A 25640-nucleotide genomic window follows, 5' to 3' on the forward strand; every position below is an offset into this window, starting at 1 on the left:
TGCTGCCCCATCTGTGACCCCACTGGGTAAGCTGCGCTTTGACATACAGACCCACGGATGGGATGGCACCCCGCCCTGGATGAAATGAAGCCGCAGCGGCTGCACGCAGGAGCGCAGGCAACCTGATGGGGAGGCCACAGACCCGGATCCCAGTCCTGACTCTGCATCAAATATATGTGTCCTCCTGGGAAGCCCCTTCTCCCCGCCAAGCCTCAAGGTTTGCACCTGCAGCCTAAGGTGGTGAGACTGCATGTTGGGACCCTTTCGGGTCACAACCCAAATCTCTGCTACGGGCTCAATGTTTAGTGGAAGTGAACCTGTTAGTTGCTCAGTCGTGTCCGGCTCTTTGCAACCCCATGGGCTATACAGCCCACCAGGCTCCTCAGTCCATGGTGGCTCAGACGGTAAAGAATCTGCCTACGATGCAGGAGACCCAGGTTCAGTCCTTGGGTCGGGAAGATCCCCTGGAGAAGGGAATGGCAACCCACTCCAGTACTCTTGCCTGGAGAACTTCATGGACTCAATGTTTGTGTTCCCCCAAATTCATGTATTGAAATCCCACCCCAGCGGGATGGTGTTAGGAGGTGGGGCCTTTGGGAGACGTTTGGATCACGAGGATGGAGGCCTCATGAACGGGATCAGTGCCCTTATGTAACACGAGGCAGCCTGCTTCCTTGCACTCTCTGCCCCGGGAGGACACAATAAGACATCCATTTGCAAACCAGAAGAGGGCCTTCACCAAAAACCTGACCATGCTGACGCCCTGATCGTGGACCTGCAGCCTCCAGTATTTTGAGAAACACATTTCTGTTGTTTGTAAGCCTCCCAGTCTATGTGTGTGCTAAGTCGCTTCAGTCGTGTCCAGCTCTGTGTGACCTTACGGACTGCAGCCTGCCAGACTCCTTTGTCCATGGGATTCTCCAGGCAACAATACTGGAGTGGCTTGCCATTTCCTTCTCCAGGGGATCTTCCCAACCCAGGTATCCTGCATTGCAGACAGGTTCTTTACTGTCTGAGCCACTAGGGAAGCCCAAATACTGGAGCGGGTTGCCATGCCCTCTTCCAGGGGATGTTCCCAACAGCTCAACTGACCAAGACACTATACTCCCCAGAGTTATGAGCCTGGCCTAACACAAGCCTGTGTACACCAACCAGGAACACAAAAATCAGAACAGCTGTTTTAGTAGTATGATAATCAGTGCTTCCTGTCATGAGTACACATACAGATGCTCCCTTTTAAAGCTTCTGTGTCTACTCTGGGCCCCAGAAATCCCAGGTGGACAGAAAATCTCTCAGGACGCTCTTCTCCCTGACCTCCAACCATCTTTTAAGGAGCAGCGGAGAACAGGCTGCTGTGGGCACTGCACACCTACATCCCAGCTCCCGTGAGATCTGGAAGATTCCTTGGGGAAGGAATGGAAAAGGCCACTCCCTGCTCTCAATCTCCAGTAAAACAGAGGGCAAGGATGACCACAGAATCAGCTATCACAATCTTTACGATGCTATGTAATTTACTATGCTCTCTGTGCTCAGTCACTCAGTTGTGTCTGACCCTTTGTGACCCCATGGACTGTAGCCCACAGGGCTCTTCTGTCCATGGGATTTTCCAAGCAAGAATAATAGAGTGGGTTGCCATGCCCTCCTCCAGGTGATCTTCCCTACCCAGGGATCGAACCCAGGTCTCCTGCACTGTGCAGTCTGAGCCATCAGGGAAGCCCATGTAATTTATTACCAAACACCAAATACCAGGTCGGTGTTCCAGCCTATGCAGCTCAGCTCAGGCCACTGTAGACACGTAAGGCTGGAGGTGAGACCCATCGTGAGGGGCAAGTACAAGCCTTTGCCACACAGGGTCAGAGTTGGCAAGTGTCTCCCAGGGTCTTTGGATACAATGTTATTTTGTTTAAAATGAGGCCCAACAGGAAACAATTCACCAGGTCCATACACCGCTCTAAACCAGGTCCCTGCAGAGAGCGCTACAACACTGGCCTTCTCTCTAGCCCTTGGTCCCACAGTTACAGACAGGGCTGGAGGAGACCACACCCAGAGGTAAGTCTCCGAATGATTTCTCTTTGGGCTTTGTTGTGATGGCTGCCCAAGTCCCCCTTCAAAGGGGCCTGAAACGATGGTTAGCACCACCGACTCAATGGACATGAATTTGAACAAACTCTGGGAGATAGTGAAGGACAGAGGAGACGGGCATGCTGCAGTCCATGGGGTCACAAAGTGTCGGACGCAACTGAGCGACTGAACAACAACAACATTCTCATCCAGGCAGGAGCTGCTGCAGCACGCACAGGGAGGCTGGCGATGTTCAGGCTAATCCCCTTCCTGGCCACGCTTCTGGAACCCAGATCCTAGAAGAAGGGACCAAGGTGCCATGCCTTCAGAAGGTCCCCAAGGGAGGGAGAGGTGGCACGGCAGAGGATGCAGGAACCTTCTAGACTGGCTTCGAGGACAAGGGCTGGGCAGGGGCCTTACTCATTCTGGGTCCCCAGGACACACAGAGGCCCTAACACACAGCAGCGGGTGGCTGAGCATGACAGAACAAGCCATTTCTGCTCCTCCAGGGTCTGAGCGGCCGCCTAACCGGCGTCATGGCCTTCCCTCGAGACCGACTTGGGCCCTCCTCGGCCATAAATCCGCTCCCCATGTGCCAGGCACCGTGCTGGATCGTCCCTCTTCTCAAGCGACAGGTCAGAGGTTCCCACTTCTTCCCTGTACGGGCCTCCCCCTCCCTTGCCACCCGCACATCTAGTTCATGAGTCACTCTGGCGTCTCCTCTGTCTCTGAAGCCGCTCCTCTGGCCCAAACTCAGACCAAGGCGACATGCAAACCCTCAACACACCAGGATGGGCCAGTTCTTAGGCAGGGAGAGAACCCCGCTGCTAATCAGGATGAACAGAGGCCCCCAAAAGGTAGGTCCACATCCTACCCCCTGGAAACTCTGCATGTGATGTTATCTAGAAAAAAGTCTGTTGCAAATGTAAGTTCAGAATCTCAAGAAGAGATCACCCCACTGTTAGGGTGGCCCGCCATCGAACAGCAGGCGTTCTGTGCCGTGGAGAGGGAGGTGAGAGACTCCAAGGGAGACGGCTCGTGAGGACGGATGCAGGGCATGCAGGGATGAGGCCGCCAGCCAAGGCAGGCCGGGAGCCCCCAGGAGCCGGGAGAGGGAAGGCCGGCCCCTAGAGCCTTCGGAGAGAACGTGGTCCTCCTGACGCTCTGATTTCAGACTTCAGCCTCCAGAACCGTGAGAATGAACTTCTGTGGCTTGAAGCCCTCAGTCGGCGGCCATTTCTCACAGCAGCCACTGGAGCTAAGACAGCAAGGTGGCGGGTTCTGGCCGCCCCCATGCAGAAGGGCCCCACGAGATCGCTCCAGCCAGACCAGGCACGCGCTTTGAATGGAAGGCGAGAGAGTGTGGACAAATGAGGCGTGCCCATCTGTGCCACCGGAAAAGAAGGTGGGTCAGTGCCCGTCCAGGGTACCCCTCCAGGAGCTGGAGGAGACTGGTTTAACGTCACCTGGTGCCCAGGTAAGTCGAGTCTCCTAGAAGCACTGGGTTCAGTCCCCTGCCAAGGAAACTGCTTTTCCCCACTTCTGCCTGGTCCACCACGAAGCAACTATCAGGACTCCTGGCCCAGCGCTACTCCAGACTCACTGTCGCCCCGATTTCCCAGTCCCTGCCACCGCCCAGAGACAGGAAGAGGTGCGGAGGAGGCGGGAGACAGGAATTAAAATGCAGACTGCTGCACGGGGAAGGGAGGGGGAAGACACACAGCATCACTTCAGATCCTGGCTCCCCGCTGGTCCCTTCCCTAATCCCGAAGGACTCAGAATTCGAGTATCACAAAACTGATTTTCCTGATCACAGGAGAGAGTCTGGATTTCAAGCCTATGTACCTTGGACTCAACACAACTCAGCAATGTCAAGACTCATTTGCAGTATTTTAAAGATCTATATCATTTCAACAGCCATGTCTGTTTGGCCCAAACAGAGAAAACAAACTTGATTATGTCTAAAATATTTATTTATTCCATTTGGAGAAAGCAAAGAAGCAACGAAACATTTAATTATCAATAAATGTTATTCCTGAACGTATAATCATTTTTATCTTACAGATGCATCCTCATTTACAATGAATTAGCAACTCAGTCGGAGAAGGCAATGGCACCCCACTCCAGTACTCTTGCCTGGAAAATCCCATGGATGGAGGAGCCTGGTAGGCTGCAGTCCATGGGGTCGCTGAGGGTTGGACACGACTGAGCTCTTCACTTTCACTTTTCACTTTCATGCATTAGAGAAGGAAATGGCAACCCACTCCAGTGTTCTTGCCTGGAGAATCCCAGGGACGGGGGAGCCTGGTGGGCTGCCGTCTATGGGGTCGCACAGAGTCGGACACGACTGAAGCGACTTAGCAGCAGTAGTAGTAGCGACTCAGTGGTGAGCACTGCGCCCTCCCCAACAAAATAAATTAACCTGAGGTATGAAGGGCAGAAGAAGGAAGTCAAAAATTTGGGAGGGATGTGGCAGTGGGTGGGAAAAATCCTTTTTTTGGCATCCAAGCCTTCTCCATTTTTGAAATTAATTTTTTACTGAGTAAAATAAACGTAACATAAAATGTACCCTTTTAGCTATTTTTAAGTGTACGGGATGGTGACGTTTGCTCACTCATGATGTTACACAACCATCACCACTCTCCAGAACTATCATCCCCAGAACTCTTCCCCCTCCCAGAGCAGAACTCTGTGCCCTGAAGCAATGTCTCTCCCTCCCTCCCACAGCCCCCAGTAACATTTATTCTCCATGAACTCACCAACTCTAGGCACTTCATGGACTTGGAACCATACACTATTTGTTCTTCTGTGTCTGGTTTATTTCACTTAGCATACTGTTTTCAGTGCATCGCAGGCTTTTGAACAGTCTGCCGAATGTACAGATTCTACACGAGACCCAGGAGGCTGAGGAGTACCCCTGTGCCGTCAGCTCTTTCATTAAAAATCTATGCATTTTTACAGTCCTCTGCTTAAAACTGGTATTCTCAAACAATAGGAAGTTATTTTTTTTTTGTTTCTTTTTACAGTTTAGTATCTCGTTTCTACGTGGAAGACTAAACATGCTTACAGCTAAACATGGTTTTTGCCACGTTTAAATTTAAGATGCATTTTAGAAATTTATGTATCAATGTTTCCACAGTATTGTTTGCTAATTTTTAAATAAAGTCCTGACCGGTGTGCATTTGCGATTATACGTGTACTTACTCTTACCTAAGCTGATGAGATCTTCTCCGAGTGGCGTTTCAAAAGGAACGTGTACAAAATTGGCCTGCGGACATGGAAGTCTGGGGGCGCCTTTGCCCTTCCTGTTTGTGCCAATGTAGAACTGCTCTGTTTTCTTCCACAGTATTTATTGCTGCATTTCTCAGCATAAACCTATCCCATTGTATTTTTTATAAATAAATTTTTTTTTGAACATAAGGGAGAAAAAAAAAAAGGAATGGGAAGGACTGATTATTTCCCTGTCATTTTTTTCCAAAAGAGCCTTGCAGAGAATCAGAAATGGAGTCTCATGAAGGTCCATCAGACACACAGCAGCCAATTAAAAACAAGCAATTATCCTTGCTCAAAAGCGAGGGCCCGGTGGTGAGCTGTGTGCCCCAGGAGAGTGCCTTCACCACTCTGGTCTCATGGAGAGTCAGCAGAGCTGGGCCGGCTTGCGTGGGGGATCCTGCTCTGGTCCCTGCCGGGGCAAGGACTTGGACACACAGAGTCTGTGAGGGCTCTCACGCCAGCAGGGCCCTCTGGGGAACCCCTGTGAACACCCCTGCTCAGGGCATAGTCTCTCTTGGTCCTAAGAAGGTGCCATGCCAGAGCCAGAAAACATTTCAAAAATTAGTTAATTTGGCTGCGCCAGGTCTTAATTGTGGCACGTGGGATCTTTGAACTTCATTGTGAAAGACGGGATTTTTCGTTGGGGCACGTGGGATTTTTAGTTGCAGCATATGGGATCCACTTCCCTGACCAGGGATCGAACCCAGGCCCCCTGCACTGGATGCGTGGCGTCTTAGCCACTGGACCACCAGGGAACTCCCTTCCCGAGGGGTGTGAAGTCGTCAGCCACCATCCCTAGAAAGGAGAGTGGTACAGGGCCAAAATTTGGGGGAAAACAGGATAGTTCCCCAAAGAAACCCTCTCCCTCGTCATCAGCAAAGGATACCTGCCTGCCTCTCTCCAAGTCCCCACGTTAACCCTACCCGCACTTCTGAGGGATGCCAGGAGTCAGCAAAACTGGGACAAGGAAGGTGGTGGGAAGGTGAATCCCAAACAAAACGGGATTTAAAAACAGACATATATAGGGTAGCAGTGAGCATTTAAAAATGCAATTCTACAGCATTCTCTTGAATGAAGCTATTATGGAAACTAACAAGTAGGCTCTATTTAAGAGATAAGCGTTTAACAGTCAAACCTTTTTTTCCCTCTTTTATTCAAATGAACAACACCGACTATTCACCTGAATAATACAAAGCTATAAACACACACGAACATACACACACAAGACGAGAGCTCCGAGAACAAGATGCCTCACAATTAAAATGACCTGCTCCAGACGCAGTCACTGAGGAACAGCCAACAGCTAACTTGCAGAGAATTCTTTTTTGGTCAGGAGGGAAAGACGGGGACGGCCTTCTCCTAGCCTCAAAAATAATTTTCTTCTCTTATCATATAGGTTAGTTGCCTATTAGTGTCAATAGGCAATCACGCAGTGTCCAATGCGTCTTCAGTGAAAATCAATGCAAGTCAGGAGTTAACACACTTGGTTAATGAGGAAAAAAATGAGAGAGAAAAAAAAAACCCAGACTGTCAAATTTATTCTGGGTATCCCATGAGGAATTTAAGGTACGCGTACCCAAGTGTATTTATAACCCACGCAACCTCCCTCTCTGGCTAATAACCCAGAGTTGGTGGGAAGCAGAAGCAGCTGTGGGCTGCTTCTAGGATAAATACGAATCCCTTGGGTCCGGGCGTGGGCAGCACTTTCTGGTTTCAAAAGACTTCTCCTGTTATCACCCTCCCTGGTCCCCAAGGCAACCCTGCGAGTGGCAGGGCAGCCTCCTCCCTCATCATTTTGCTCAACTGCTTGGCACAGTTACACACCTCCTCTGTGCAGGCACGTGGCCCCGAAGCCAGAGCAGGAGCTGGCCAGGAGTCATGCCTGGCTCCTTTCGCAACTCCTCCCTGCTGGTCTGGGGGCCCCACGGTCCCGAGAAGGGGAGGCCTGGGGCACGAACCCTGGTGGTCTGCGGGCTTCAGCACGGTAGCCGTGTGTCCACTGATGACACTTCACCTCGGGCTGCCCAACCTGCCCCCAACTCAGACCATTTCTGGGCCATGTCTATGGGCTTCAGCAGGTTTGGCAAATGGGTTTCATCTCCTTGGAAAGGTTTTCCGGGAACTTTGGCTAGGGTCTGAAGGCCCCTTATCTGGTGGGACCTGGTGGCTTCACATGCCCTTGCATTTGTCCTATACAAATGTAACTCAGAAGACTGATCTATTCGAAGAAAAAAACAAGCTGCCTTTCCAAAGGAAAGGATACGTTTCCAATGACTGCCTGCCACTTGGGGATACTTGCTACCTGTTACCCGGACACCAGTGAAGTCCAGTCTGAGCTGTCATTACTTTCCTGAGCACCTTCAGACGTAGGTACCGGGCAGGAGGGGCCACTGTCCGGGTGTGATGCTCTCACGAGTGTGCCTGCGAGGTTGTTTCAGTCGAGTCCGACTCTGCGACCCTATGGGCTGAGGCCCGTCAGGCTCCTCTGTCCATGGGATTCTCCAGGCAAGAATACTGGGGTGGGTTGCCGTGCCCTCCTCCAGGAGGTCTTCCTGATCTGGGGATGGAACCCGAGTCTCTTATGTCTCCTGCATTGGCCGGCGGGTTCCTGACCACTAGCGCCACCTGGAGGCCCGTCTGCTCTCACACTCAAACACTTCTGTGGATTTCAGGCAGATGAGCAGGTCGCTTCCCACCAAACCAGGGATGGGAATTCCTTTGATCATATCTACTGTCTGGTATCCTAAATGTGGTTATTTATTACCATTCCACATTCTAACAATAATTATAAAAAGAGAAAGCTTACTATGTTTATTGAGCAAGTTTCTTTAATTCAGTCTTCACCAACCACACCCCCGCCCCGCCCCCTGCCGACCCTGGTGGATTAGGGATGGTTGTCCCTACTTTACAGACTCAAGGGTCAGACAGCAGGGGTGGGAAAGCCTGTGTTCATTCCATCCCAGCCTCCTTCCTTCACATGAAGGTGGATTACCCCAAACCCAGTATCTGCTGGGTTCTCGACACATCCTACCTGGGTCTGGAGCCCCACCCTCATTGCTCAGCGAGACCCTCTACAAACCGGCCAACAGTCCCTCAGCCTCACGACCCAGCAGGAGAGCACGGGAGAGACAGCGGTGCCGGCCCGGCCAGCTGAGCATCCACTCTGGTGTGGACATGCCCTTAACATACAGATAGTGCAGGGGACAGCGAGAGTTTTAAGAGCAACACCCCGAAGCTCAATTTTATCAAGAAAACCAGAGCATCACCTAAGCTAGTCTGGCCAAGGATGGGCACAGGGCAGGGACTCCTCTGAACGTTTCCAGACCCCAACCACAGAGCTGCTGAAAACGGGATTGCATCATCAAAGAAGATGCTAGCAGACACCTCTTGCAGCAAACTGGCTCTCTAATTTAGAGTCAGCTGCCCTGGAGGGATGAACAGAAAAGCACTCACGTCCCTGGCCTTGTTAAGAACCAAGAACAGGGGGCAGGCAAGCTGACTCGCAATGGATGCAGGACTCGGCCTCATGGCTGGTCAGAGCAAAGGTGTGAGGGCCAGGAGGTCATCAGAGGCAGAGGCCTGCAACTACCCTCCTCTGTGGCCGGCAAACGGGCCTGTGATGGGTCGGACAGTCTGCAGACATCCCTTCTCTCTGCCCTGCCCAGGAGCCGACAGGCTGCCTCTCTGGGCCGGGGGGCGGGGGGCCCTTTCTGACCTGGCCTCTCCTTCCCGCTGCGCCCCTTTCGGGCCGGCACTGCAGTCCTTTCGCGGGGCGTCACTCATGCGCCTGCTGCCTCGTTTACACCAGTAGTTTGGCAGCTGGTTGCTGTAAACGATAATAAAATGCCTTTCCAAAAAATGAAGGAATGTGACCAGACACGCCAGACATCATGATACTAAAGCCGTGTCAATTAATTTCTCCCCCTGCTTGATAAACGAGCCCCATTCCATCTCTTAATAATGAGGAGAGAAACAAGAAAAGTTGACACTTAGTTTAATTTATTTTCTCAACTTGCCTGGTCATATTTCTTGCTGCCGTGCAGAGCTGGCTGGGGCTGTGGGGAATTACAAGTGGCTGGCGCACACGCAGAGCCGGGATCGGTGCAAATCGACACGCGTCTCTGTATCCCCGCACAGGCTGCATCGGGAGGGGAAGGGGCTCGGCGAGCCAGCTCGCACACCTGCGCCTCCGGGGGCCAGGGGAGTGGGGGCGGAGCAGGGAGCGATCTCAAGTGTGGGGGGGACAATGTGACAGAAACGACACTCTCCCTCCAAACTAGTGCCGAGGAGCTGCTCAAGACCGGACGCTCTAAATTAATATCAAGCCACATGGGTGCCACTTGCCAGAGGGGAGCCAATTTCTCAACTGGAAAGGTGCTTTTCTTTCTCGTTCTGCCTGAGGATGCTCTAGCCAATGCCTGACCTTGAAATGTGAGCATCAACCTTCTAAAGGTCGGATGCCGACCGTGAACCAGCAAGCATTTCATTAAGGCTTCGGTACAAGTAGGCTTTTCATCCGGCCACCGTAGGCTCAGGACCATCTATGGAGGTCCCGAGACCATAAACCAAGCTGGGGGTGAAAGTGAATGGTGCTCCTAACCCAGTGTTTCTCAGTGTGGCCCTCGTGGTCTCCTGCTGGGTGAGGGGTCTGTTAGAAATGCAGACCCCCAGGCTCTGTTTGCCTCCGAATGGGGGCGCTGTGGGTGTGGCCCAGGAATCTACATCTTAACTGGCTCTCTGGGGATTCTGATGCTCCCCCAAGTCTGACTCCGCTTTATGCTTCCCCATTCAGGATGAGCCAAGTGGAGACAGTTTGATAGAAAAGAACTTTGTATGAGAAAAGAATCTGCAGGCTCTCCTCTCACGTGCAGAGAGACTGATGGCAGATCTGGAAAGACTCTGTCTCTTTCGTGGACAGCTAGACCTCAAAGACCCAGGGCAGCCCTCGTCCAAGGCAGGGAGGGGGTGGATCCTGACAAAAACAAAGCTTCTCTCCCCGAGACTCAGGAAAGGAGTAGAGGCCGCTTCACACTAAAGTGTAAATGACTGATCTTGTTTCCATTCCCAGGGGTCTCGGTGGTTTGCTCAAATCAAATCCTTACGGGAAGGCAATTAAGCTCTACTTTAGAATTCCAAACAGGCATTCAGGCAATGGGAGATATACATATATGTGTGTGTGTGTGTGTGTGTTTTACTGGTGAGGGGCACCTCCCTGAATCTGTGAAGTTATATGAGTTTATAGACAGCTTTACAATGAGGGTGAGGGTGTGCCTGGAAAAAAAATCACCCAGGAAGGGAGGGAGGGAATTGAAAAGAAAGGGAGAAGGGAAGGAAAAAGGGAGGGAGGGAGAGAGATTCAGAAGCAGGTGGGGCAGAGGGAGAGAGAGGGACCGCTAACCACCCCCAAACCATTTTTCTAAGAGAGAAATCTGCCGTGAATACTGATGGCGTGATTTGAAAGTGCCTGCGGCTGCAGCGAAAGGGCCTCTCATACCAGACTCTTGTTAAGCGAGGGGGAAAAAGCACCTGTGATCCGGGCCAGACAACCCCAACCTCATTTCATTCCGAGCGCGCTCCACGGCAGTGATTCTGTGAATGACACTTGTCAGAGCAGCAGATTAGTTCACAAACCTATTTTTTGTGTGTGGTGTTCCATCTTGGTCGGGAAAATAGCCAGTTCTTGGCGAGAGAGACACATATTACTGCTGTTAAGTGCCAATATAAACTCTGGGACGCAGTGGTGAATTCACCAAATTAAACCGCTAGACAGCGGTCTGGGATCAGGACCCTGGCAGAAGGTGCCGGCGGCAGCCTGCGCCCGTGCGGGGCGGTGGGGCTGAGGTCACGCGCACAGCTGGGGCAGGGCACGGGGATGCCTGGGGGTGGGGCGGTGCTCCGGAAACCACAGCGCCTGCGGGGCTGGGGGGCTTTGGCGGGCTCCACGGGCCGCAGCTATCCTTCAAGGCTTCTAAACCTGAGGCTTTCTTAGCTCAGGGGAGATGGAGCTCCTCCCCACCGAGGCGGGCATCTGGGTGGGAACCCTTAGGTTCTACCCCTGAAACTGCAGCTGCTGCTAAGTCGCTTCAGTCGTGTCCAACTCTGTGCGACCCCATAGACGGCAGGCAGCCCACCAGGCTCCCCCGTCCCTGGGATTCTCCAGGCAAGAACAGTGGAGTGGGTTGCCATTTCCTTCTGCAATGCAGAAGAGCGGGTTTCAATTCTGTCAGCCTGACTCCCACCCTCAGCCCCACCCACACAGGGAGCAACCTGGAGGCTCAGAGTGGGTGTCAGTCCGCCTTAAGTCCCTCCCGAGCTACGGTGGAGACAGGCTTCTTAGTCTCTGGAGCAAGGAAGATCTGGGCTCGAATCCTGGCTCCAGCAACAACTGGCTGTGTCACTCTGACCCTCAGTATCCTCCTCCGTAACAGAGAAATTAAAAAAAAAAAAAAAAAAAAAGACCTCGCCAGCCTGGAGCCTTGCTTGAAAACACCTGTGAGGGGTCAGCTACCCTCTTCCACAAGCAACGGACTTTTTACGGCTTCTTCCCCACCCCAACCTCTATCTTCACACGCTCACGTTTGCCCTTTGTCGGGAACCTCACGTATCGAAACTCACTTGATATGTGTGAGAGATGGTCACAGGTCGGGGGAACCGGATTCGAGATGGAGAGGTAAACGAGTCACCTGGTAATCCCTGCGCAAACTCGTTACCTAAAAACACCCCACATCACGTTAGGCTTAAAGAAAGGGGATGATCTCTGAAAGGGAGGCCCCGAGCGGGCTGAGCACAGCTGCACCCTGACCTCTGCTGTGCCCGCTCCGGGGCCAGGAGCTGGCCTGCTGGCTGTTCCCGAGCGGGCATCCGGCATTGAGGCGGGACAGGAGGCATTGAGGCGGGACAGGAAGCGGATGGAGACAAAGCAGGGAGGGGTCGCGCACGGGAACCACAGGACCTGTGCTGCAAGGACCCGCTTCTCCCCGGGATGCAGAGAGGGCCCCAAGAGAAGCCCTGCCACCGCTTCCCTCCAGCAAGTTCTCGAGGAACGGCTACTGGCCCCAGAGAAAGTTCCAGAGCACCATCAGAAAACCACTACTTGGAAGCAGGTTCTCAGCGCCGCCACAAATTACAGGACTTTTATGATGAGGCATGCTTTCAGAACAGCCCCAACTGACGGAGCCCCGGCAGGATGCCCGCCGGGCCCGCCGCCAGCTCCGGGCCCCCCGCAGAGGGGGCATCTCAGCCCATGTCGCCAGGACTCCCTAGGCCTACGGAAAGCCTGCCTGGAGTGGCGGTGGGTGGTTGCCCGCCGAGGTGCCCCTGCACGGGACGCCCACCTCACCCACCGTGGGCTGGGGGCTGGCCGCTTTTCCTTTCCTGGCTGTGAAGGAACTCTCCTTAACATCTGGAGGGCAGATCTTCCCGAGAAGCAGAGACCAGCGGCCCAGGCAGCCTGGGAGGGGCGGGCAGCTCTGCCAAGAGAGCGCGGAGGAGTGGGAGGACGGAGGGGAGAGGGGAGAGGCTGGGCAGGGGCCAGCCCGGGCTACAGATGGGCTACTCAGGGCGTCCCACCCGGCAGCAGCAGCACAGGCACCTGGGAACCTGCTGGCAATGCAGAGTCCGGGGCCCCACCCTGGCCCCCTGGATCCGAATCTGCATTACAACAAATCCCCTGGGTGATTTTTATGCAAATTAAAGAAGCACTGATCTAGAACACTGATTCTCCACCGTGAGTCTTACATCAGAATCACTTTGGAAAAATTTAAAAAATACTGGTCCCCAGGCTCCATTTTCAGAATTGAGTTAGGTCTGGGCTAACACCTCAGCATCTGTATATTTTAAGATCTCTCCATGTGATTCAGGTATACAGTTAGGTTTAAGAAACAGTGGGAAGGGACTTCCCTGGTGGGTGGTCTAGTGGTTAAGACTCTGGGCTCCCAATTCAGGGGGTGCAGGTTCGATCCCTGGTCACGGAACTAAGATCCCCACATGCTGCATGGTGTGGCCAAAAATAAGTAAATAAACGAACAGTAGGTATTATTACTGCACACAAAAAAGAAACACTGGGAAAAGGAAAAAAGCCTAATGCCTAATTTTTAATCTAAAAATAATTTTGAAAGTAAAAGTCAGTCAAGTCCGACTCTTTGCAACCCCAAGCACTGTAGCCTGCCAGGCTCCTCTGTCCATGGAATTCTCCAGGCAAGACTACTGGAGTGGGTAGCCATTCCCTTCTCCAGGGGATCTTCCCAACCCAGGGATCAAACCTGGGTGTCCCTCATTGCAGGCAGATTCTTTACTGTCTGAGCCCTCAGGGAACCCCCCCAAATAATTTGAACTTCACTATTATTTAATATATAGAGTGCATGGACGAGTGCCCCCATATATCCAGCCATCAGAGAGACACTGTCTTGGATGGTATTTTATAAACCCCAGGAGGGAAAAAGGAAGCGCTCCGATGGGGATGAGGTCAGGGTGGCACCTTACTGACTCGCCTGCTGCCAGCACAGCTGGTACCCAGTGCTGTTCAGGTGTGACCAGGACGTACAGACGATGTGATCTGCCTTTAAGTAAAGGAACCCTTGCAAGATGGGCAAAGAAAACCCGGACTGGAGATAATGCTAACGATATAAGCCCATACCATTACCAGAAAACTGTAAGCTGACCCTTCTCTGCCATGAAGCAAGATGCCTCGCCAGCCACTTCACAACCATTTGATCAGATGGAACAGCAGCAGCTGAGTGAGAAAGACCCCACTTTCCAACACAAACTTGTGCTTTATAGAAAGCCCTTGGAAAACAAGTGCTTGGGAAATATTTTTGTTGTTCTGTGATTTTGTTGCTAAAGATGATATGACTGTGTTATATACAAAAGCTCTTGTATCCACAGACTGTTAAAACTCGGAAACAGAACTGTAAGACTCTTAAAAAAAAAAAAAAAAAGGAGCATTCCAGTGGATTTTGAACCCATTTGTTAAAAATATAAAAATGCAACACTTGATTAGTTTGCGTGAAAACCTGATTGACATCAGGGAAGATGGAAATTTACAAGCTGAATTTCAACAAAATCCTTTGCATAATTGGAGGATGGGATTGAAAAATTAGTATCATGATTTAGTCAGCACAGCAAATGTGCTTCTTCCACTGAGATCAGTGTATCTCGCTCGAGGTGTATTTTTCAGTTATGACAGGCATTCAAGCCAAGTACCAAAATAATAAGCTAAACTCAGAATCCAACCTTTAGAGCTGAATCACAAAGTGTTATTAAATCAAGGATTTTTTAAAAAGCATATTCAATCTCATTGCTCTAACCAAAAGTATTTTAATTATTAATGCTAAATATGGCTTATTTCAAATGTATCCCATCCTATTATATTCCTATGTATATACATTTTATAATATACATGATATATTAGCATAGTATTTACATGTATACATTGAAAATTAAATAAGACTCATTGGGGGCTTGTATGTTAATTTTTTTCCTGTGCAAAAAATTTGAAGATTCCTGCTCTGAAGTCATCCCTTAGTTACAGAGATTACTAAATAAAGCCAAAGGATGAGGGGGGAATAGCTACCTTTAGTGGCTGCCAGCTGGTATGGGCCCTTCCGACCCCCGAGGAGGGGCCAGTAGGTGGGATATAGACTCAAGAACCTGCTAATTCCAGGATCTCCTGGGTCCTCCTGCTCAGTGCACAGACTGCTTAGAAGGCATTTGGGGGGTTCACCCCTCAAACTGAGAACCTTACCCTATACATTAATGGCAGCAATACCTGAACTCTTCTCGATAAATTTTTCATAGTGTCGTATCTTCATTAAAATTTTATTCTATTAGCATTCTGAATCCAAACCAATAAGTACGTAACTGCTAAAACACGTGTGAAGCGACGACTTAGGAAATGCTGGTTTTATCATATTGTTAATTAACAGAAAGTAGGATTAATGCGTTCACAGATCGTAAGGGGCATTGAGCCCAGTTTCGGCAGCTCTTCAGCAGTGGGGGTGATTGTTGGTGGGCAGCCCTGGAAATTTACAGCACGGGCAGGAGAGTGCTTTGCGGCTGACCCTCAGCCCTTCTGCAGGTTCTACCAGTGTGGGAGAAGCTCAAGAGGCAGGACAGCGGGGTCTATTCTGTCCACAACAAATTATCCCGAGATCTTATGCCGTCCAGTGCAGCCTCCTCAGAAGGGCCGACACGGAAGGCTTTGGACGGGGAGGAAGAGAAGAGTGACTGAGACTCCATGGACCACTGGGAGGGTTCATGTCGTGAACCCAAGGACGTGGTCCGAATCCCAGTTGTGCGGCATTACTAGCTGTGCACTTTGGGACAAGTCATTAACCTCCTTGACCCCGGGTCTCCATCTGCAGAAAGGGAGTAAGGATGCTGGGTGCCTCACAGGGCTGGAATGAGAAGTAAATGAGATAATGCCCACTCCAGTTACCAGGCCTGCGCAAGCCTGTAGTTTTCCTCCAAGGGCCTTGTACCCAGTACTGCTTGGAGTAAGCGGGCCACCAGCTGAGACTTGAAAATAATGTAGATCTCGATAAATGTGGACTGCAGTGGGATGAGCTCCAGTGGGGTCTACCCCTGGGGTGTCAAAGCCGAGTGACTGCAAGTGGATCTGGACTCACCGTGCTGTCATCTCCCATGGAAACCAGGTCACAAGATCCCTAGGCCAGAGGGGTTTATTCAAACCCTGGCCCACCCTGTCCTGGGAATTACAGAGGTAACCAGGCATGAAATGGACTAAATGTCTCCTCTTTCCCCAGCCACCCAAATAGCTTTAGCCTGGCGTGATGGTGGTGCTCCCAATTCTTCACGCTTAATAATGAAACAGCCTGTCCAGCTGGGCCACACGTGAGATCAGAGCTAGAAGCCAGGACTGGATGAGCCACGGCAGACTGGGGCGGACAAAGGGCCAGGGTCGGATAGGGAGGCCACACCCCGGTTTCCCAGAAGCTGGAGGGTTCAAGGAAAAGCCGGAAGTCAGAAGCCAGGGTCAAGCTGAAGGCCCAGGTCAGATATAGCAAAGCAGTCAGGGAAAGCAAACAGATTCCTTAGCTGGGGCAAGAACCCTTCTGAGGAAGATACGGGCAAGGCTAGGGTGATGATAAATGAGTCTACTGGGCTGGAGCCAGGATACAAAAATCAAAGCTAAGGGAAAATAAAAAGATAATAATAAATGCTGACTGGCCTCTGCCAGGCCCAAGTGGGAATGGAGAGAAATCACCTGGTTGCATTTTCCTGGAACATGCTTTCAAGGTCCTAGGTACTTTGTAAATTAAAGTTCCCAGTGGCAAGGCCTTCTGAGATCGCTTCTTATTTGTGGGGTGTAAGCGGAAAGAACCCACCCTTATTTGTTGAAAAGGTTGTGAATGGGAAGAGCCTCCTTATTTGAATAAACCCCTCTGGCCTAGGGATCTTGTGACCTGGTTTCCATGGGAGATGACAGCACGGTGAGTCCAGATCCACTTGCAGTCACTCGGCTTTGACACCCCAGGGGTAGACCCCACTGGAGCTCATCCCACTGCAGTCCACATTTATCGAGATCTACATTATTTTCAAGTCTCAGCTGGTGGCCCGCTTACTCCAAGCAGTACTGGGTACAAGGCCCTTGTAGGAAAACTACAGAGCTGTGAGTGGGAGGAGTCTGGCCTTTGGGTTCAGACATGGTCTGGAACCCCAGTCCCATAACCGATCAGCTGTATGCTCTCTGGCCTCTGTTTTCTCATCCATAAAATGGGGATGATGATATTTTCAGAGTGTAGAGCTTTCAAGACGACAATGCACATGCAGCTCAGCGCGGTGCCCACTTCCAGCCAGGAGCCGAAGCATCCTCGCCCTGCTCTGGAGACCTGGTTTTCTCACTTCTATTGACTTGCTGTATGATTTAATAACCTGACTCTGTGGGATGCAGATTCCAGGCACTGGCTGCTCGGAGGCGAAGATGCAGCTTTGAGCATCACCCTTCCTACTGACCGCATGGGTGCAAAGAGGGCTGGAGACTGGCCTAGGGGTGACTCCCCCGGGGGGAGAAGGGTCTTCAGGATGGCTTGGCTTAACCCCCGGCACAACCCTGCCCTTGAAGGGAGACAGGCCCTCCACTGGCCAGGCTGACCCTTCACACACTTCCGGACAAGGGCTGGATCCGCCGCTCAACATCAACCTAAGACCCAGAGCCTCCCACCAGCTGCTGCACCGCACAGGGAGCTCAGCTCGGTGTTCTGTGATGACCCAGTAGGGTGCGGTTAGCGAGGGGGCTGGGAGGGAGGCTCGAGAGGGAGGGGGTACACGCATACTTGTAGGTGCTAGTGGTAAAGAACCCGCCTGCCGCTGCAGCAGATATAAGAGACGTGGGTTTGATCCCTAGGTTGGGAAGATCCCCTGGAGGAGGGCATGGCAACCCACCCCAGTATTCTTGCCTGGAAATATCCCATGGACAGAGGAGCCTGGCGGGCTACAGTCCAAGGGGTTGCAAAGAGTTGGACACGACTGAAGCGACTTAGCACGCAAGCATACGCACACTGTTGTACAGCAGAAACTAACACAACATCGTAAAGCAATTATACTCCAATTACAAAAAAGACCAAAAGAAAAAAAAAAAGACCCAGAGCCTCTCTGTTCTCCAGAGAAGGCGCCTGAGAGACAGGGAGCTTCTCCCCGATGTGAAAATCACACTGTACGCAGCGCTATGTAGGGCCCATTCTGCCCCTTGGCTGCAAAGACCAGTAACTTCAATTTATTTGTGTCTGGGGCCTTAAAGAACCTCAGCTGTCATCCCGTCCTTAGTTTATTACCAAATTTCTAAAATATTACATTCTTTATTATATCCAAATTCACTTTATTGCACTTGACAATACAGATAATCACATACCATATGCTCTCATGTTTTGAAACCAATGCATGTTGACAGCGGTTTTTATTCATGATGCATAATTCCATCCCAAGCTCACAATGAGGCCTCTGAGCACCCAGCCTGGTGTAAAGACTTTTGCCTAATAACAGATTAGCAATACACCAAGTTTCAGAGATACCCTCGGCCCCTGCCACTCTCTCTCTACAATGGGAAAAATGTACCTGAGCTGAGAAGATGGATTTACTGAAGAGAAGAGGGGGAAAAACCCTCCCACCATCCTCCCACCGTTCCCAGAGGGTTTATAATGATTTGTTATTGTTCCATGCTTATGAAACTTGATACTGAAGAGAGGGATTGGTCTTGTGCCAAGCAGCAAGGCAACTAATCACACCAGCCCACACTGCTGGCCCCTGAGAACTGAGTGAGCAAGATGCCCCCAAGTTCTCCTTAGAAGCCTCTCTTGTTTTGCTTCAAGCAAATATTTGCCACTCCTCTCCCTCCGAGAGACCTCCCTCTCTCTCGTCCCCTCTTCCCATCCCCTGGGCGCCCCTTCTGCTCCCGATTAGCCCCAAGCTTCCTGGCAAAAAGAACACAATCAGGGCACGATTCCCACACCAGCGTCCTGGAACCTCTCAAGCAGAAAGTTGGGCACGGTGGGAACCGTCTCCGCAGCTCCTTCTGCAAAAAGCCCTTTTGTCGAGGGTGACCGAGGCAAAGGGTGGATCGTTTGGATATGATCCTCCAGCTTTGCAGTGGAACAAACAATGCCATTTCACGTATCCCCTAACTAAGCGCTTTCCTGCGCATCGCAGAAGCACTCCAACAACCTGTAAACCCATTAGATCGTGTCAGGCGTTGTGGGCAAGAGCCTGGGCTGTCAACCAGCAGAGAATCAACTCAGATTTATAGATCCTTAAAGCCTTAATACATCGGTATTCGTCTGCCCCTGCAGACAGACAAGGGGACCAGGGCAGGGGTGGAGAGGGAAGACTAGCCCACAGATCAGCTGCAGATGAGACCGAAGCTTCACAATCCTTCTCCCAGATAATGGGGTTTCTCAACAAGGGCAGCAGGGGGAAGGAAGGAAAGCCAGGCCTTCACGTTGCTGAACACTTGGCTATTTTCCCAAAGCTTTGCTGGCCACTGGGGAGGAGGGCAGGAAAGAGATGTTATCCTCCACAGCGCCTCCAGAGCTCCCAGTGACCTCCTGTCAACAGAAGCAAAGGGTACCTGGCGAGGAAGGGGCTAGAGTCAGAGGATACAGGAAAACACTCACTTAGCCATTTTCTCCCACGTAACTGCTATATATATTAGAACTCCTTTTTCATAAATAAAAACCTGCTTTCCCTGTGGGCTTACATTATGACTCCAAGAAAGACCTTTTGTTTATTTCTAAACCATCTTTAGCGGCCAGGGGCTCCGCCTACTGTCTCAGGGGATTGGGGTTGTTTTTTGTTTGTTTGCCTTTTGTTTCATCCTTTTCCCTTGCTTGTCTAGCACAAGCTTGTAAACAGCTGGCCACTAAACCAGAGACTGGAACTTCAAGACGTCATTTCATAAAGAATCCTCCTGAAATATTATATGGGTCTGGAAAGGAGAGGGTTTTGGCTATTTCGTAAAGCATGATCCACCTGAGGTTTGCAGAGTGACCACGGAACACGCTGGTTCCCACCCCCAGCTCACCCCATCAATTCTCCATTTGACTGCTTCTCAGAAAAGGCAAACGGTCCCCTTGCTAGTTCATAAAGTGAAAGTGAAGTCGCTCAGACGTGTCCGACTCTTCGTGACCCCATGGACTACAGCCTACCAGGCTCCTCCATCCATGGGATTTTCCAGGCAAGAGTAGTGGAGTGGGATGCCATTGCCTTCTCCGAGTTCATAAAGATGGCTTATTTAAGAGCTGAGGGTCTGGGGCCTTCCCTGGTGGTTCAGCGGCTGAGACTCAGTGCTCCCAATGCAGTGGGCCTGGGTTTGATCCCTGGTCAGGGAACCAGATCCCACACAACGCAACGGAGAGTTTGCATGCCCCAACGAAGATCAGAAATCCTATGTGCTGCAGATAAAACCTGGAGCAGCCAAATAAAGAAATAAATATTTTTTAAAAAAGATGGGCATCTTGAGGTGCTGCTAGAGTTCTTCTCCATCCCGAGGATCAATCTTTCTCTTGGTAGCTTCACACAGGGCCACTTTCAAAGACGGGGAACCAGCACTACCTTACTTACGGAGGCAAGACCCCCTCAAGATCTAACATCTTGTTTCTCCTGAGTCTGGTCTCCTCTGGCTCCTCTGGCTTCTCCATCACACTGTTTCCAGGTCCCCCCTGGACCTCCTCTGAGACCAGTCGCCTTGGCAGTGTCCATCCTAGCGTGGGGCGCCTGGAATGGAACACGACAGCCCACATGGGGGACACCGCACGGTCTGAGATACCACACTGGACATCTCTTGATGCCTTCTTAGCAACACCATCATCCCACTGCTTCAGAGAACGCCTACCGCCAACTAAAACAGCCTGCAAACCACTATCCAAATCTCTCCCTGCCCAAGCTCCACTTGTTTTCCTCTCTTTACATTGTAACTTTTGACTGTCATCGTTTAATTGTAAGAGTAATACCCATTTTTGAGTCTTAGAAAATGCAGAAAACGCTCATCCCTACCACAAACATTAATTGGATACCCACTGTACGGAAGAGGTGTAGACCAGCCTTGAGGATACGGTGAGAACAAGACCCAGCTCACGCCTTCAGAGGGGGGAGGGATGCACACCCCCTCACCCCCATCCCCTCGATGAGCGGCCTGCACAGACTGTTACAGGAACGAATGGCCCTGGAGAATGGCCTTCCAGGAGATCAGCCCATCTCTCTCTGTACATACAGTTTTCCCCCCAAAGGTCAAATCAAGACCAGAGACGTTCAGGAGCAGACCAAGTTTTAAGCAAAGAAGAGGACAGTGCACCAGGGCCTCCTTTTCCAATTTCTACCTACAGCCTGATCCCTGAGCACACAGTCTGCTCAGCCCCAAGTCTGTGGTGCAGAGGAGTAAGAAATCAGGAGAGAGAGGAGGGAGGAAGTCAATTCCAGAACCCCTGGGCCTGGCCATCTCGCTTCTCTGGAAAAGCCCAGTTGCAAACACTTGGGTAAAAGTGTCCATTTCTCCAGGCAGGCGCATTGGGAAGGGCTGACAGTGATTGAAGGCTGAGGCTGGACCGTACTCCTTGCTCCCGCTGACCCACCACACCGGCTGAGTCAAGTCTGCTTCTGCTGCTTCCACAAGCAAGACAAGATATTTTAGCATCTCGGGCTAAGTGGTGCCGCAGGAACCACAAGCCAGACAAAGCCCTGGATCAATCTCCGGTTCACTGTCTCGCATGAATGAGCTGCCTGGGGAGGGGGGAGGAGGGGTGGGCACCAGCCACCAGGCGGCCAGGACAGCAATCTACTCCCCTTGGGACACTTTTTTACAACGAAAGGCAGCACTTCGGTCTCTCTGAAGGCTGGGAGAGCTGTCTGCCCTACTTATCGGAGACTGTGAACCAGAAGCTCCGAGGTACTTGGTGGAAGACAGAAGGCCGGTGCTGGGACAGAACCCACACTCAGACGGACAACCATGCCCCACCCACTGTCAGCTGGCACAGCTGCACCTAGAACAGCATGCCCTGCTCGACAGTCCTGCAACCAGCCTTTCCTTCCAAGGTGGCAACCTTCCAGGATGGGCAGGGGAGGAGTGCTGGGGAGAGGACCCGGAACGTTCTTCATCTGGGTCAGGAGACTGGCCTGTGGGCTGGCCCCCCGGGCAGTAGCCCAGAGCCACCCCTTCCCCGTGCGGGACGGCCCCTACTCAACAACCTGTACTGCGGTTCATGGGAGCCTTGCCTTCTGGGTCTTCATTCCTGGCTCTCCGCCAGCCGGAAGGAATAATGGATTCGCTTATTTTATTTCATTGGCTTGTAAAGGAACATAACCAAATCGTGATGGGGAAAGAAGCTGGCAGTGGCAGAGGCCAGCAAAGGCTGGGGTGACGCCAGGAGTTAAGCAATGCTTGGCCATTCGCTCTCCCTGAAGACCAGCAGCACTGCGGGGCCAGGATGGATGATTCGAGCGCTGGGGCTGGGGAAGCCCAGAGGCGCAGGGGCTGGAGGTTTACTTCCCACCCCGGGACCAAACGACCTCAGCCCACCAAGGCAGGGGCAGAGCTGTCCGCTGACCTGCTCTGCTCTAGGATGAGCCACCGTCCTTACCCAACCTGGCTATTCCTTTTTATTGGGTCATTGTCATTATCATCCCTACCATTTATTTAGCACCTAAGTCTTAACCCTTTCAGATTATCTCCAATCTTTCCATCTGCCCTCAAGGCAGGTAATATTATCCCAATTCGACAAATGCAGAATCTAAGATTCGGCCCAGTCAAGTCAATTGCCATGGCCTCTGCATCAGCGAGTAGCTGAGCTGGGATGCGAGTCCAGGTCCATCTGCCTCCCTCAAAGCCTAGACTTTCCTCTCCATCAGCCCCTGGAAGGGCAACCAGGCTAATGTAAGATTTAGCGCGAACACAGCCCTGGATAAGCCTCCAGACAAGGGAGGCCAAACGATTGATGGGTTATCCTTGCTGCTAAGTATGGGGGTCTGGGATATTCAGAGAGTCTGCAGTGAGGAGGGGGTTGATGTCTAGCTCCATCCTCATGAACTTCATCCTCTTGAGTGACTCACGTGACCTCTACAGTCCCAGCTTCCTCACTGAGGCCTGAGATTTCAGTCTGTGTTTCTCACTACCAGATTCCCTGTACCTAGAACCTGCCGTCCAAAAAGAGACTTGTCAAATGAATGAACAGTGGAAATCCCAGTGATATCTTCCCTATCCATCTTATTAGTGAGATAACACAGAGCGCTTTGCACAGAGCAAGACACATTTCAAGTGGACCAACAAGCAGGAGTTCCTGGTTATTATCACTTCTTAATTATTTATTTAGTTGGTTACTTAGTGTTAGCTGTGTTGGGTGTGCACTGTGGTGCAGGCTTTTCTCTAGTTGTGGAGAGCAGGGGCTACTCTCCAGTTGCAGTATGCAGGCTTCTCATTGCAACGGCTTCTCTTCTGAAGCACAGGTCTAAGGCACGTGGGCTCAGGAGTTGCAGCTCCCGGGTTCTAGGGCACAGGCTCAACAGCTATGGTGCGTGGGCTTAGCTGCTCCATGGCATGTGGGATCTTCCCGGACTAGAGATCGAACCCATGTCTCCTGCACTGGCAGGCAGGTTCTTTCCCACTGAGCCACCAGGGAAGCCCTCCTGATTATTATGCATTTTATTATTATAACACTATTACTGCTTCACAAGGGTATTATAAGGATCGATGCACTTGAGAACTATAACATAAGCCGGTAGTTTCTATAGTAACTAGTAACCAGTGCTAAACAACGAGGGCAGACACTCATAAGTGGTCATGGCTAATGAGGTAGAGACCAGCAAGAGGTGTTGCTGGAGGCTGCCCCAGTCTTTCCAACAGCTCCATGCATCCAGGGGCTCGCAGGGGGAGCTGCTGCCCAAGGTCTGTCCCAGGTCCCCGCCCATCTGGGCTCCTCGGGTGGAGCTGTGGGCACGTCCACTCTTGCCCAATTAGTGGGAATGCCTCCTGCTACCATCCCACAGGTCACTAAATGCCCATGAGTTACAGCCACCTCAGCCAGGTCTCTGCTCAGCACAGTTAAAAATAGAGTTTACAACAGAAACTTAAATCCAGGCTCCTCTGCATCGGGGCAGCAGGTGCTACCCAAATGTGGCACCCGGCTGACGTGCAGAGGGTGGCAGCCTCCGTGGCAGAAAGGCCAGCTCCGGGGCAAGGAGGGCTCTTTGTATAGAAGGGACCGCGTTCCCTCCCGAGTGCCAGCCTCCCCTGGTTCAGTCAGTATTGGCTCAGCATCTGCTCATGTGCAGGAGAGTCAGGGCTGAATCAGCCGCACCTCCAGGTGACAAAATGGACAAGAGAAGCAAGCAGAGAAGAACTCCAACTCAGGACAGATTTCCTTAAGGAAAAGGGTAAACAGAGCGGTCTTTTAAAAGGCAGCTCCTAAGAAGCTAGACTTCTAAGACTGTGCCCTTCCAACCCTCCAAACTACTGGCAGCCAGCCCTGGTCGCGGGAGCTCTGCAAGCTCCTCTAATCCTGGAGGTTTGCATGACAAGTCCTCACTCTTTCCAGGTCGCTGGTGCCAAATACCATCGTGCTTAGCGAACCCAAAATTTCCGCAACAGGGTGAAGCTCAAAATAATTCTCACAGTTAAGACTCACTGGGACCTAAATAGCTTTGCTGCTTAAACCCCTGAATCCTTATCCGAACCGGTGACATTCCTCCTCGGTGAGGCCAAATCCTTTACTGCTTCCCAGCAAGCTCGGGCCCGAGGGTCCGATTCTGCCGCTCACACACCTGTCGGGGTCACCTGCCCTGGACTGGCTCTGAGCCTCTGACCAACTCCTCGGAACTGCCGGTCGGTCTCCATCTCCCCCGCCACACCCCCTGAAGCAGAGAGGAACCACAGTCGCCCTGGTCATGCAGCACCCCTGGCTGCTGCTAAGTCGCTTCAGTCGTGTCCGATTCTGTGCGACCCCAGAGACGGCAGCCCACCAGGCTTCCCCTTCCCTGGGATTCTCCAGGCAAGAACACTGGAGTGGGTTGCCATTTCCTTTTCCAATGCATGAAAGTGAAAAGTCAAAATGAAGTCACTCAGTCGTGTCCGACTCCTAGTGACCCCATGGACTGCAGCCTACCAGGCTCCTCCGTCCTTGGGATTTTCCAGGCAAGAGTACTGGAGTGGGGTGCCATCGCCTTCTCCGCACCCCTGGCTGGGGGCCTAGCAAACAGAGGCAGCCGTGCAGGGGTTGAGGTGGGGGGGACCTGGCACAGAGTTGGCCTGGGACCCTCTAGAGGTGGGGGTGCGGGGTGGGGGCTGGAGGCACGCAGGCAGCTGTAGCAGGTACCGACATTCCCATCCTGTGGGAGCAGCTCGCCTGCCCAGTGGGAAGCGGAAAGAACCGCTGAGTGTCTGGGCCTCCTCTTGATATGTCATTATTATAATTACAGTTATTATGTCACCACTGTCTTTTTCAAAACCATTCCCATAGGTGATTTCACTGTAGCCTCACAATCATCCAATGAGGCCTCCTGAAAGGGATCATTATCCCCATCTGAACCTGCGAGGAGACCGAGGCATGGACCGGGTGACCCTTGACCCTTGACCCTGACCACACCATGGATCAAGTGACAAGGACCCGAGTTGCCCCTGGTCTCGCCTCTGGCCAGACGGCCAGTGTCTGGGGATGTCTGAGATAAAAGCGAGGAAAACGACTGCTAGGTTGGTCAGAAGCAGGCCTCCCGGTCGGACAGACAGACGAGCCTGCAGGCCACGCGTCTCCTCCCCGTCTCCTCCCTGCCAGCGTGCGGTCAGGCCACGCGGCCTGTGCTGCAGGGAGAAG

General features: G+C 51.9%; 1 protein-coding gene across 10 annotated transcripts in view; it reads right to left on the reverse strand.

The window, feature by feature from the left end:
- The window catches only part of MSI2 (musashi RNA binding protein 2), a 403990-nt gene that overhangs the window by 74826 nt on the left and 303524 nt on the right, over positions 1 to 25640 (reverse strand). The window lies entirely within an intron of this gene.

The sequence above is a fragment of the Bos mutus genome, chromosome 19 (assembly GCF_027580195.1).
Source record: "Bos mutus isolate GX-2022 chromosome 19, NWIPB_WYAK_1.1, whole genome shotgun sequence".
NCBI lineage: Eukaryota > Metazoa > Chordata > Mammalia > Artiodactyla > Bovidae > Bos > Bos mutus.